The sequence below is a fragment of the Triturus cristatus genome, chromosome 8 (assembly GCF_964204655.1).
Source record: "Triturus cristatus chromosome 8, aTriCri1.1, whole genome shotgun sequence".
Taxonomy (NCBI): domain Eukaryota; kingdom Metazoa; phylum Chordata; class Amphibia; order Caudata; family Salamandridae; genus Triturus; species Triturus cristatus.
The window spans coordinates 531,273,852-531,289,876 of record NC_140591.1 but is presented as its reverse complement, the minus strand read 5'-3'; positions in this window follow the sequence as shown (position 1 = coordinate 531,289,876).

Genomic DNA, 16,025 nt, shown 5'->3' with positions numbered 1-16,025 from the left:
CTTGCTTTACAGAGGGAAAATTGTCAGTCGTGGTGGAAGAAATGATTAGAGTAGAGCCACAATTATTTGGAGCCCAAGTACAAAATACAACCATATCTAAGAAAGGCAAATATGGGCCACAATAGTTGACATAGTGAATGCTGTAGCTAACAACCTGGGAGAAAATTAGGAAATTAGAAAGAGAAGGAACTACCCACGGGGGAGAGTGCAATTGCTGGCCTCCAAGCATCACCTGGAGGCCTGGAGGACTGGTGGAGGTACTCCCAGATCACTCTTACATCCTTTTTCCGTGGGGGGAGAAGGTCTTGCGAATCCCACATTCTGAAGGCTTGACGGGAATCCATGGTGCAGTGGTGACTGGTAATTTAGACTGTTGGAGGTGTCACTAAACCTGAATATCCTTATTACATTTCATTTAGCTGTTGATAATGTGTTTTGCACCTTTTCAAAACATAGAAACCTATATATATATTCTTATCAATCTATGTTTTGTCTTGTTTGTGTATTTCAATGTATACTCTTTTATTAAAGATTACAGGTGTTAACGTCCAGTAAAAGCCAGCATATTGTGCAAAACAATTTTACAATGGCAAAACAAAGTTTAAAAAACTGGAGATATTTAGGAGTCAAATGTGAACTTTTTTTGCTCTGTACTGAAGTGGATTAGAAATGTATCAATACCTATGTATTTAATTATGCTGTAGAAAAAGTTCATAATTTCTTCAACATCATTGATATAGGGTGTGATACATTGATTAGCTACTTCAGGACAGAATCCATATAATACTTTTTGCACTTGAAATATACTTTAGTTACTTGAAGTAAGTGTTGCAATTGTGAAATGCCCAAAAAAAGGTAACTCCCTTTCTGTTTATGTAGATATTGACACAACATTGCAATATTTGTTGGTGCACATTGATTCATAATTTGCTTTCTGTGAATGAAAATGATGCAGATTTTTGGACCGTGTAAACACACGGTACAAAAGTATTTTTTTGTTTATATCCCTTTTGGTGACATGAATTCATTGTTCTAAACAACAAAGCCCAACCATTCAGAGATGTTAAACAGGTCCTGGAGGGAATTTAAAATGTATAAGAGACAAGATCATACATGATACAGGAGCTATTATGGGTTACAAAACTATGACCAAATGGTTTCTGAAAATGTTGCCCACATGAATGAGCATATGATAATGTAGAACCAAAGTTTTAGAGACTTGAAGCAGGTGATATATGAAAACTTTTTAAAAATGTATTGTGATCAAACTTCATGATCAGTTCTATTTACACAGATACAATACAACTATTGTATATGTCTTTATACTATCTTCAACAGCAGGCAAAGGGGACCTTGGCCATTTAGGCAGGGAAGCAGCTGGCCACTGTGGTTCGGGTGCTGAGACCATCGTCACCAAGGGACACAGTGGCATGGAGGGTGAGGAGACTGCAACAGAGACCACCAACTCAACCACATCATTGTCGGAGGACTCCACAAGCAAGTAGTCCTTAGTGGTGGCAGATTCTTTAGGAACTCTACCAGCAGCATCCTTGTCCACCAACCAGAGAAGCATCTCCACCCTCCCTTGTACTCTCCTACAGTTGGCCAAATCAGACCCCACATAAAATGGGGACATCATCTTTGCTGCAGGCACCTCATGCCCTGCCCCTGTTCTCTCTGAGTGAGGAGGTTATTGACCTCCTACAAAACATCTCTGTAGGCCAGACTGTACTCCTGAGTTAAATCCAAGGGTTTAGTTACCACATGCAATAAAGTGTAGCATACCTGGAAGGCATTCATAGTGCTATGTCTGGCCTGCAGAGAACATTTACAGGCCTAGCCTCCTCACTGTCTGCAGCCTCCCAAATAGCCCAACCTCGTTCCCTAACTCAGGTACCTTTTCCCTCCCAATCCCCATGCCTGTTAAAAACAAACTCACTCCTTTGCATACACACACTACAAAATACACAAGCAGCACATGCACACATAAACACAAACACAACAAGAAACACAAGCACACACTCAAACAATATATCAACACTACCCCCACTGCCCCACCCACAAGAACTGCCCACATCACAATGACCACACAAGCCACTACACCTACCACCATGTGCACAACTACCACAACCACAACCACACCAACAAGCACCACCACAACCATACCTACCACAACCACCACCATCACCACACCCACAAGCAACGTGCCCAAAATGACCACCACATCCACAAACACACCCTAAGCACCACACCCACCACCACACGCACAAGAACCACCACATCCCCAAGCACAATAACCACACTAACCACCTCAACAGCAGACTCATCCAAACACACACCTACATGCAAAATAATACCCCCAAACACAAACGCCAATACTCACCCAACCAACATACACCTGCCACAAACATACACTCAAAAGTCCACAACATACCCCAGTACCACATGCACCTTTAATACCAACAGGCACATCACACACTGCAACTCCCTCTACCCTCCAAACTTAAACCTCTGCCACACATCCTGCCCTTTATCCTCAGAAAGATGTTTTATTTTCTGCGGCCTTGACCGCTTCCTAGCCAGATACCACAACACCCAAAATCAAAGCCACCCCTTCCAAATGCAAATCCACCACTCCCAAACCCATACATCCCAAATCCAAAGCCACCCCTCATTCCCAACCCTCCTAACCCTCTCAAATGCAAACCTGCCCCTCCCAAGATAGATCATTGAAGTGCCTGCTCTGTGCCTACGGAATACCCCTTCCTGAAGAGGTTTCCCTTGGCCGTTCAATAGGAGGCACGTTTAGTACTACAGCACAACAGTGCATTTCACCATTCTATTGATGTAAATAAAATTATCTTTATCTAATATATTTATTTTTTGAGAGAAGCATTTAATTAGTTTAATAAAACACAATTTTGATTTCTCTAAGTTTGTCCTGACATTAACTTTACTATACAATTGTTTGATTCCTAGCAATGTTTCTGCCTAAAATGTGAAGTACATATTTTTATTTACCATTATGGCAAGAAATACAACAGATATTTTTAATGTCAACGTTGTGATTAAAATGGAATGTGATGGTCATTTGAATATATGTGCAAGCATTTATCAAGATATTATGTATGTATTATATTCTTATTGAGCGCGAACTGCCACCCCAAGGGTATCCTGGCGCTTGACCTTCAATGGTTCATCAGATCTAATACACTACATTGCTCTAGGAAAGAGAAAGGTCTTCAACTCTTTTTTAAAGGAATTTAGATCTTGCTTGCTCCTTAGCGACAGCGGAAGGGTATTCCACCACTTAGCTGCTGCAAAGCCAAAAGCGCGGCCGCCCATCCTCAGTCTGACAAATTTAGGAACATTTATCAGGAACGCCGAGGAGGATCTTAGGGGTCTAGCAGCCTGATACCAAGAAAAAAGGTTTTGAAGTGGCAGAGGTCCCATTCCATGCAATGCTCTGAAAACAATGCATGCGGCCTTAAAAAGAATACGCTGCTGGACAGGCAGCCAATGAAGGTCGGATAATGCTGCTGAGGATGACGCTGAGCGTGGTCGGGCTAGGGCCAGTTTGGCTGCCATGTTTTGAACCCTCTACAGCCTAGCTACCAAAAACTTGGGAGCCCCCAGAAGCAGTGTGTTACAGTAGTCTAGTCTACTGAGTATCGTACTACGCACCACCTCTGCTCGAGCTCCCCGAGGGAGCAATGGCAGGATTTTGCGTAGGGCTCGAAGTAAGCCCATACAAGTTGCTGTGGTCTTATTTACAGAGGTGTCAAGCTGCAGACTAGATTCAAACATGACCCCCAAATTGCGAGCCGACTCAGCAGCTGTCACAGTGCCCAAAATAGAAGCCGGCCAGAAATCCCCTGGCAACGGGCGAGAGGGCCGGTCCAAGGAGCAATGAAGCACCTCGGTTTTTGCCCCATTAAATTGGAGCGAGTTAAACCGAAGCCATTCTGCAGTTTCCGACATACACTGATGAAAAGTGTCCCTCGAGACCGCCTCCTTACCCTCAAAAGAAAAAATCAGTTGCGTGTCATCGGCGTAGTTGATAACTGAGATGCCGAATGATTTTATCAAACTGATTAGGGGTCGAAGGTAAAGATTAAAAAGGATCGGGCTGATCGCGGATCCCTGTGGTACACCCTGCTTCACCTGACGTATGGCTGAACGAAAAGGTGGTAATGCAACCGCTTGTTGCCTATTATCAAGATAGGATTTTAGCCAGCCCAACGCCAAACCAGCAACACCCGCTCTCTGAAGGCGGTCAAAAAGGACAGCATGATCCACCGTGTCGAACGCGGCCGACATGTCCAGCAACATTACCTATGTCGACACGCGTTCGCAGATCATCCAACACGGTGATCAAGGCGGTCTCTGTCCCATGCGCTGGTCTAAATCCAAATTGGACTGCGTCCAGACATGAATTGGATTCCAGGAAATTAGATAGAGTTCTTGTGACCAGCCTCTCCAAGATTTTTATAGGAAATGGTAGCAACGAGATGGGCCTATAGCTAGCTGGACATAATGGGTCCAAAGAAGGCTTTTTTAACAAAGGTGTCACTATAGCCAACTTCCAACTGTCAGGGACCGAAGCTGTAGCCAATGACTGGCAGCAGATGGTATGTAGCGGGGGTAGCAGTTCTGTCTGGAGAGCCTTCCATATCTTGTGTGGCAAAGGGTCAAGTGGGGAACCTGAGGACACACCATTAGCTAGTGTATAAAATTCCTCCAAGGAAGGGGTAGGAAAGCAAGATAGCTGCTGTTGCTCCCCTTTAACCTCCTCATCACTTGGGGAATGGAGAGATTCCAATGGAGAAAGCTTTCCCGAATCCACGTGGCCCGAGGTCGAGAGGCCACTCAAAATTAACTTAATTTTTTCCTCAAACGCAGAGGCCAAGGAGTCACACAGTTCCTGAGATGCTACAGTAACTGGTGCAGCGTCATCCCCAGCAGCATTATCCTCTCCTCCAAGCACGCTCCGCCTGTTTGCAGCGGAGTTTCTGTTGACTAAGATCGCTAGTAAACCAGGCGTTGACTCTCAGAGGTTTGTTCTTTACCCTCTTTAGAGGGATCAATTCGTCTAGTGATGTCATAATTTGTTGACTAAGAGCAGCATAGCTTTTATCCACGGTTTCCTCCACCCCAAATGTTGTGGGCAGTAGTGAGGGTAAACTTGACCCCCTTAGCAAACGAGACCACTGCCTACTAAATTTATGCCTAACCAGGCCATCTCCACTACGCTGTTCTCCTGACACAAAGATAGACATAAGGACCAAAGCATGATCTGTCCAGCATTGATCCATGACCTCATTAATAACAACCAACTTCTTGTCCGCAAAGACCAGGTCCAGGGTATGCCCCTTCACATGAGTAGAACACTGCACAAGCTGCTCTAGCTGTATATTTCTACATGCTTGGCAGATCTCTCTGAAGGCTAGTTCTTGTGAGCCTGAGGGTCGCAGATTGAAGTCGCCCAACACTAAGAACTTAGAATGTGAGTTAGATAGGTCATAAACAAGGTCAATAAATTGCTGGAAAGAAGAAATAATTCCGGAGGGCGGTCTATAACAAAGAAGACCTGCTAATACTATGCCACCCTGGGCCATCAGGGAGAAACCCAAGAGTTCAAATCCTGTCACTTGTTTAACTGCGAGCTGTGAGAGGGAGAGGGTGTCCCTACAAATAAATCCCACTCCACCACCCCTCCCCGTAGTTCGAGGAATATGTCTTATAAAATAGCCCGGAGGGCAAGCCCAACCCAGCTCCGCTCCACTATCTATTCTAGTCCAGGTCTCTGTTAGAAACAAAATGTCCAGTTTAGCAGACTCAACTAATAAAGCAATTTCGACATGGTGCTTTACAAGGGAACGGACATTGAGAAGACCGCAAGATATAGTGGGCTGGATAGATGACCGCGTGGTAAATCGTTTAATTGGGACCTTATGATGGTTCAGGGCACACAATTCTTCTCGGGAGTATACTAAGTGTGGAGTAGTCGGCCCTGTAATACCGGGAGCACCTGGGACGCGAACGGGCGCAAATGGGCTTACCTCTGGCGCACCTCCGGAGCGCCCATGGCACGCCCGCTGTGCGCGAACGCTGCGCGCCCGTTCCTCCATTCTTATTAATAGTATTACGCCACGCGGGCTCCGCCTAGTATGGCGTCTGACCCACCCAATATGGCGCCTAGAATGGCCAAAGCCTTTCCTCGCCCACCCCAAGATGGCGGTCAAGCGCCGCAAACCAGGAGCCCCCGCTAACTAAGTCCCGCCGAATGCGGGTGAACACAACAATTAACGTGCAGGTAAGCCTGACTGTTTCCCCAGTTTACAGGCGGCAAGGCAGCGTGGCAGCGAACTTAAAAGCAGATTCCTATAAAGGTTATTTTAAAAAAGTACAATGCGAGTGATGACAGGTCACTTGAACCACAAATAGATGTTTTACATTTATTCTACTTGATTAATGATAAGACTAAATACAATACACTACATCTTACAAAATAATGTGTCAAGTCAAATCTGATACAATACAGGAATTACACTCACTAGACAAGGGGAAATGGTACATGGATAAATATTTTAACAGATTAAAGTCTGGGACTGACAGGGATTTTACAAGTATTTAAAAAGTAAAGGTTACACCTTGTCTAGTGCAATTTTTACATTATGCTATATTTCACTTACCCCAATGATGTGTAATGCATATGTTTTTAATTTGACAATTTAAGCAATTTATTTAAACAAACTTGTATGGTCACTTTGAGATTTTCTAACTGATTTTCTTTTTTTTTGCAACTTTCCATTTCTTTAAGGCAGTATGCACCAATATATTTAGGAATTCAATGTAATCAAGTATGTGTGTTTCTTTAAATTTCTTAAATGTCAACATTACACACACATATGCATTGCACATTGATATGCTATTGCATGAATGAGAGATTTAAAAATGCACGACTCCGGTGCAAATGTTAGAAGGCAAGTCAAAAGGTAACATGTAACAGAGGAGCTTACCATCGATCCCGGCCATGACGGGGTCAATTTGCTTCGTGGTTGAGCAGCAGGGGCAGGATTTGAAAGATCGGCTCCATGATGGAAAAGGAAGTGTGATAGTGAGAAAAGGTGAGTTTCTGCCTTGTATCCCTTCCAATTCGCCAACACGGGTGTGGATGTGTGGGATGGCACATAGTGATTGGTTCAGTGGACAAACTGGCTTTCTGTCCCCCGACAGCCGCTTTTGCATATGTCGCCGTTGACCTCGTGGAGTCTGCTGCACTCCGACAATCTTTCATCCATGGACCAGAATCTAAATAGAGCAGGCAAACCACCTAGTAGGTGGATGGGAAATCGAAAAGAAAAGCGACTGGGGGACCAAAAAGATCTAAATCAGGCCCTAAGACAAGAAACCAGGATATGGGACATGTATAAAAAACAGAAGGGACAGAACATAGGTGTATAGGGAGTTTTATAACCACAGATTAGTTATGTAATGGTAGCCTTAAATTAGCAGGGTGCATACCTCTGTCAACTAGAGATCCAATTTCTAACACTTGCTGGAAAATAAGCTTAATAAACTTTTACAGCTATATAAGTTGGATGGATGAAAATAATTTAGACACTTAGGGCCCTACTATGAGTCTGGCAGTCCGAGGACTGCCAGACTTGTGGTAGAGTAGTGGTGGCCGATCCAGCCACCGCTGCACCGGGGGTCTGCCCGCCCGATTATGACTTAAGCAGTCAGACCACCCTAGGACCGACAGCTCTGCCAGGGAATCGCCGTTCCCTGATGTAAGAGCAGCGGTCAGAGGCTGTAATATTCTAGGCAGTTCTGCCACAGTCCCGCCAAGCATATTACAAGTTTTCTCGTCGCCAGGCTTTTCATGGCGGTTCCACTTCCATGAAAAGCCTGGTGGAGAGGAAACAAAGGGGGCCCTACAGGGCCCCCTGGTGCCTTAAGCATATGTGGATGCACAAAGGGGGGCATAACATGTGCACCCTGTGTGCATGCATGTAGGTTCCTGCACGTCATGGACTTTTGAGTTTGCCTGTTTCCTAGCAATCCCTGTTTGTCAGAGCATACGTGAGAGGTACCAACCAGTTTTCCTTTTCTACGAAAAGGGTGCACTTTCTTTTGGGTCTAAGGGGCTCTACTGTGTGTGACTCCAATAATATTCATGGGAACATAACACAATATTGGCTATTAGTGTGGGGGTGCATGCAACTCATTCCCTGGGGTATGACACTATCACCCTTGGCGAAAGCATGGTTAGCACCCTGTTGCCCCATCTTCCTTTGACAGTGTTTCAGGTACTTTTTCTTGGGTTAATTATTAGATCCGTCAATATCCTAGGATATCAGGTCTTTGAATAGTCAGGTGTTTTTACTCAAAGAAAAGTGTAACTTTTATATTCTGCTGTCTTTTAAATGCCCTTCACTGCTGTGCTCTCTGCAGCTATGAGGTCATAGAAGGAATGGTTGTCACTCTAAGGCTGGTTTGGTAGTTAGAGTGTGTGGGCTGAGCAAAGAGGATGTTGCTCCTGGTCAGGGGCATAACCACCATCATTGCAACAGGTCCAATGGCCCTAAGGCCAATTGAGCATTCATGATTTCTGTATCTACTACCACAACATCAGTCAAAAGGCCAATTCTCCTTTCTTTCACAGGGGCCAAAGGCATCATTGCAATGCTACTGCTTGGGGTGAAGCATTCTTATAAGTAACCTGTAACTTACATTCTACAATAAATGTACAAACCTTTTTTATCTAAGTGAGCTGGATACCTGCTTGAATGGAAATGAGGGTGAGAAATGAGTAAGTGTTGCTTCTCCTGCTTGTAAGTGCCGTAGAGGGTATGGTTTAACAGAGTGTGCACTAGAGAACTAAAGTAAAGTTCCTGGTTGTGCTAGAGTGTGCACAAGAAGATATGTACAGCGTATATGCTCCTTTTATCAGTTGTGGTAGATGAGATGTGCCCCAGGTCCTATCTGTGTTGAACGTGTGTTTCATTGATAATTTAATTTGAATGGAGTCTGGGTGGCATGTGTACAGGTTTGTTTTCAGTTTTGTGTGTATGGGTTTGCGTGGAAAATTTGTGTGGACACTTTTTCTGGCTTATCCATGGTCATGTGTATTGTAGTTCTGTTTTGAGTTTTTATTATTTTCAAAAGGAAGGAGGTGTGTTATATTATACAGTCTTCCTCATGTCATCCATGCTGGCAGGGTCTTCCTTTCCCCTTCTGCTGGCAGCAGACACAGCCTGCATGACACCGATGTGGAGGGGAGCCACATTGCCTGGTTCCGGGCCATGTAGATCCTATAAGAGATCGGTGGCCACAGCTGGCCTTAAGCTGATTGCCACCATTTTGGGTTGGGCTCAGCCAAGAGAGTGGCCTTGATATTGTTTCACCTGCCACAGTCCATTTGACTGCACTCACATGTAGAGACTAGCAACTGGCATTGCCCTGGTATCGGGTAGGAACACCACATTAGCCAAATTACTCTTGGACAAAGTACTGTAATGTGGTTCCAATGTGGGTCCCCCAATGCATAGAGCGGAGCCAGTGATGCCAGCCTTAACAGGAGTACTGCCCATTACTCTGCATGGTAATGTGAAGTCTGCGATGATCGACTAAGAGTGGAACCTCCTTTCTGCGTCTCGACTGGGACAGTGCTTATGAGCGGACTCCCCCTCTGCTCCCTACTTCTTGGTTATGGGGATTCAATGTCATTGGAGCCACACTTAGAGAGTAAAGGCTACTAGATGGGCTCTGAAGAAACGCTAGCACTGAACTCTGACTGATATGGCCCTGAACCTCAGTGAATCCTCTGGATTTGATGCTGCAGGTCAGTTCAGGGCAGACTGACACCGGGTGATTCTTATATTTTTAATATAAGGGGCAACTTGGTGCTGGAGGCTGCTTGGTGTACGGGCACCGGCGATATCGGAGAAAGGAGCCTGTTGCGCTAACATCACATAGTAGTAGGGGTCAGAGTTCATCACCATGCCCCTTTGATATGTCACCCTGCACTGCTCAATACAAGAGATACAGAGACTGGAGGGCTCTGCTACTTGTTTTCTTACCCCTTCTTGACCATTGTTTCTATATCCACTGTCACTGAAGGCTGAACTCCCATCAAGTGAACCATATAATATAGCTGCCCTCATACTTCAAAGGCATGAGACCGGTTTTGGTCAACCTATGACATCAAGCAAACCGGCAAGTCAGCAACTGCTGTTCTCGGAAGTGGTTAGCAGCCCTAAACCAAGTAAGGAAGCCAACCACCCCCGCACCATGAGATTGCAAGATGAAGACGTTGCTAAAGTAATTTTCAGCCATAAGCACAGCTTTGTAGGCCATGGACTCCCAAGAATACTGACCTTACAACAGAGGTGCAGTTCATACAATGGGAAATCTCTACCTTCCAGGCGAGGCAGTAGACAGTGGATAGGCATCTAGATGTGGTGGATCTCAATAAGATGGTCCATAGGATTTGGGCAAGGACATTGACTTTTTGATGCACAAGGTTACTGACCTAGAAGGTCGATTGTAGCACAACAGTATTTGCTTATATGATGTGCCAGAGAATGCTGAAAAAAGGGATATGTTGCTCTTTCTAGTTCACCTTTAGAGCTTCAGAAGAGCTCACTGCATTCTAGCCAGTCTGCTATTTAAAAGGTTATCCCTCACCCGATCATTGCATGTGCTATATACCATCACTATACAGGAGCTGTCCTACAGGCATCAAGCAGTGCTACAGACCAATTACAGTTCGAGGCTAACCACATTTCCCGCTTTGCAGATTATTCTTCAGCTACAAGCGTCAAACAAAATACATTTCTGGCACTCAGACCTCAGCTACATTGATGGAATCTCAAATATGGTCTTCTGGAGCCTGCTCACCTGCTAGTGACAATGGACAGCAAGACTAAAGACTTTTGGTAGCAGACTGAGCTAGAACCCTTTCAGGATAGCCTGGAAGAATCCAACATGAATGCATTGACACCACACAACACTCATGTCCCATACATGGCAATGGAGAGTCCAGCCCCGGGCTAGCCACTGCGAAACCTTTCAGTGTAGCAGAAGTCACTACTTTGAACAGACAAATTATCAGACTGATCTGTTCTTCAACACGTGGTTGACTTCCTTCATAGGGACAGAGATAGGGAAAAATCAAGATTGCCCTTGAAACCACTATCATTGGACAGCACGATTGCTGGAAAAGATGAGTGACTGAGAAATGTTGGTATGCAGATGAGGGAAAGAGGGAGTGGCTATCTAAATTTCCCGGAGCCAGTAGGTGGTAAGAGTCGACCTCTGATTTGTATTTGAAAGTACAGGTCAGCCATGTATGGTTTATCCCACTATCCATACTGCCCCCAAAACATGGAGCCCAATGGGGGGGGTTCTCACCCCTCTTTGTCAGCTACTTCAGAACGTTCTGTTGGTTCTTGTCTTCCCTGTGTCTTTAGCCCATGTCCATTAAATTCTTGATGCACACCAATCAGATAGCCCCCCCCCCCTTCTCTCTAACATTGTGATCCTGTAGTGTGGTCCACATGATTTGTGTTCATGTCACATAACTGCATATTGGAAAACATGTTGGCCCAAAGTCATTCACCGGGCTACTCACCCCATGCACGGCAGAGAGGGGGGGCTGGCTAGTGCTGCTTGTGTAGAATATGACTTACAATGCTTACTAATATCACGTGCCATTACATTGCATGCATTACATCACATACTTTTGCCACAAATATGCCTTTACCAGGCATGCCATTACAATGCAAAGGCATGCGTGGTAAAGGTATACTATGGTAAAAGTATCTAAGGTAAGTTACACCACCCTGCCCTACTCTAAACCCTAATTTAGTGCCCCTGCACGACCCTACAACCAACCCGTATTCCTCTCACTACCCTAAAACACTACCCTGCACGACCCCGACCCAACCCTAAACCCTACAACACTACCCCTGCACAACTTCCTTACACTAAAACACTACCCTGTACGACCCCAACCCTACCCTAAACCCTAAAACACTACCTCCTGCATGACCCTCTCCCGGCCCCCAGTCCTCTCCCTACACTAAATCACTTCCCTGCATGACCCTCTGACACTACCCTAAAGCCTAAAACACTACCCCCTGCACAACCCGACCCCCACTCCTCTCCCTACGCTAAAACACTACCCTGCACAACCCCCAACAACTACCCTAAACACTACCCTGCACTAAACACACACCCAGCCCGACCCCCTTTTACCCTAAAAAAATAACCCCCACCCCAGGCCCAATCCCCCTTACCTCTCTCTCCTCGTGGTTCCTCTCTCCTCCTGGTTCCGGCTGCAGGTCGGCTCTGAGGGGCAGCGCATGTCGTTTTTAGGAAACAGAAGAGCCTCTGTTTCCTCACAATGAGGTGGATTGGCTTTTTTTTTACATCAAATGATTGGTAAAAGCGCATGCGATGTAAAGAAATGCGTAGTAATGACTACAGACCAATCTCCCGAATTCCTTTCCCTGCCAACCTGCTAGAAAAGACCATGAACAAAGAAATTCTAGCTTTTCTGGACACAGATAAAATGCTAGATTCCTCCAAATACGGTTTAAGAGCAAACCATTGTACAGAATCAGCTCTGGTAGCTGCAGCGGAGGAAGTAAGAATTAGGGTGGATAAAGGCGGAAGAGAGGCACTAATCCTACTGGATCTCTCCAACGCCTTTGATACGGTCCACCGTGCGCTACTCATTAAGCGTCTGTATGGTTTAGGTTTTAGGAATTCTGCACTTACACTGCTGAGGTCCTTTCTGGCAGACAGAGCACAGTGGGTGGAGATGGGAGAATCAAAATCAAACCCTTTCGCGCTCCCCTGTGGGGTGCCGCAGGGCTCAGCACTCATTCCCACTCTTTTTAACATGTATGTTGCCCCCCTGGTAAAGCTCATCCACAGTTTTGGTCTGACCATACTGTCCTATGCAGACGATACAAAGATAGTGGTATCCATCTCATCACAGGTTGAGCAAGATGCAGACAATATATGAAGATGTATGATGGCAGTGGCGAGTTGGATGTGGAGCAATTGCCTCAAGTTAAACTCAGATAAAACTGAGGTATTGCTCTTTGGGAAAGAGACCTCCTTTTGGATTGTGTCCTGGTGGCCGACTGAGCTGGGCAACCTTCCGAAGCCTGTGCAGAAGGCAAGAAACCTGGGAGTCATTTTTTTAGACTAAATTATGCTTCTCTGCTCAAATTAATGCAATAACATCAGCGGGCTTTTTCATGCTGCGGGTTCTCAAAAAAATCCTCACGTACATTAGATTTAATTTACAGAAGACTGCGATGACGGCTCTCATCATATCTAAAATGGATTACTGCAATTCACTTTCTCTCAGCACCTCCAAATACCTGCTAAAAAATTGCAGTCTCTTCAGAACGCTGTAGGACGTACACTTCTGAAAATCCCCAAGTTTAAACCAGTGTCTCATTTACTGCATGATCTGAACTGGCTGCCAGTGGAGAAGAGGGTCTCTTTTAAGACGTTGTGCCTTACGCACAAGGCTCTTCACAAGACAGGCCCGTCTTAATTTCAAGAACTGTTCTCATGGTACACGCCTAATTCTGCGTTCATGGTCATGGTCCCAATAATCAAAAGAGTAAATTGGGGTGGCAGAGCGCTAGCTTATCGGGGGGAAAGTTATGGAACTCCCTTTTCCTGCCTCTCTGCTCACAACCGGCATTGCAGCTATTTAGAAAGCAGCTAAAGACTTGGCTGTTTCCACTTTAATTAGTGGGATCACGCAGGTTTTTTGTTGCCCCTAAACCTGCGGCACCTTTTCTCGGCCTGGATCTGCTCAGCGTTGAGACACCCTCGGGTAATGCGTGCTATATACAACTATTTCATTCATTTCATGTGTTTTTATCCGACTCTTCCTGTCCAGTATCTCCATACCCCCAGACAACATTGCGACAATTCATCTGGGATGAACCAGGTATATTCCCTCCTATATAGAGCCCCACTAGGACTCAATAGTATTGTCAATAGGACATTTGTGGGATATGTCTAAACCTTTGCCTTTGTTCCCTTGGAACGGTCTATCACACTACATGAACACTACATTAAGCATAGATAAGACCGTTTTACAGTATCTTAACATGAAGCAAGTTGACATTGCTATCATTCAGGAAACTCATCTTTCCCCTGCACAGTCTCTCACACTCAAACAGGACTGAGTGAGCACGGTCATGAGCAGTAGCAGATTGGTAGGAACGGACAGTGTGGGGGTCCTCTTCTTGTAGTTTGTACAAGAAATATGGACTGATCATTCATAATGGGTGGAGGCTCTCCTGCATGGTATTGAACTCCTGAGAGGAAAATTAAGGTTGGAAGATTTTTGCTAAATTTTGTATTATGAGCAAGACAGTGATTGTGGGTTTAGTCTATGCCCCAAATTATACGTCAGATTTTTTGACTCACCTCTCGCAACTCCTGACCTCATTTGGACGCATACCTTGTCTCATAGGCAGCGACTGGAATTTGTCCTGTGACCCAATCATGGATCATACCCGGAGACAAAATTTTCATAATCACCATGACAGAGCAATGCAGTGGAATTTAATGGCCTTGACAAATGTATGGTATCTAATACACCCAACAACTAAAATTTTACATTTTTATTGTGCTTCCACAGTACTCAAACATGTAGTGATTACTTCTTTCTCCAGGGTGGATTCTTCTGGATGTGACAAGGTGCCCTGTGGAGGAATCTGGTCTGCCAGTCCATTGTCTCATCCAGTTAGATATAGATATGTGATCAGTGCTACTTCTACTGATCAGATGGAGGATTAGGGTGTTTGGATATAGAAATCCTTGAACAAAAAACCCAACTTGGGTCTCACATTTGCTTGTTTGCCACAGACAATACAAGCTCAGTTTGCTCTTACAGGACCCTCTGGATGGCTGGAAAATTGACCCTAGGGATGCCGATGCAAGACTCGGCCATGTTACAGCGTAAGACTCTCTAAGATGTGCAATGCATTGAGCGGGAGTTCTGGGACCTTCACAACCGTTACAAAGGGTCACCCACATGCACTCTCAAATCACAGCTTGAAAAACTACAATCACATCTAAACTCTCACAGTTGCCGTGGAGAAGGTGCTGGTGAATCTACAGTTGAGAAGGTGTGGCGAGGGGAGAAAGCAGGCCATATCCTGCATGCCCAGTTACAACAGAGAGAACCCCAACTAACCATCCCGCTGATTTGAGATGTGTCTGGGTACTGTATTAACTCATCCTACTGAAATTGTAGACCACTTGCCTCATGCTACCATTCCCTTTATTCCTATGAGTCACAAGCTACGCATGAGCAGGTTCATGACTTTCTAGCACCATTCTATGAATTGTTGGCCACAGGGTTAGTCCTGTTGTTTTATGCCTCTCATCACTATGTTTTTGATTACGCTATGTTTCTGACCATGCTAGATCAGTGAAACTGATTCTTACCTGCTGCATGAAAATCCCACCGCTGGTATCCTTAATTTTAATTGCGCCATTTATGTAGCTTGTCCTCACTTTTAATCCCCTGTCTTCAAGCAGTAGCCGCAGTCCCCGTTCCACCACGGCTTGTGCCGATTGAGCGGAGGGATGGTAAGGCTTACACTCCACTTTCGGTTGCTCGCCTGGAAGCGCAGTCAGCGCGCCAGCTTCTGCACCACATTCCCCAGGTCTACATAAGGCAGTACAGGGCACGGACGCGCGCAGCGGCACGCCGGTGGTGCGCCAAAGGTGTGCCAAGGGCAAGCCCGTCTGCGCTCGTCCATACCAGACTGCTGCCAGCCGCCATCTGCCTGGACCCTCTTTAATTTTGCCTACGCCCCCTGCGCTCTGGTGAGTGGTCCAGAAATGGCAAGGATACAATACTCTAGCCAAGAGCTTAAACATTTCAATGAACTTTATTTAGAACAACTAGCTTTCCAGTGCAACATAGCCACTAGCAACATTCAAGAGAACTCACGCCTCAATGAACC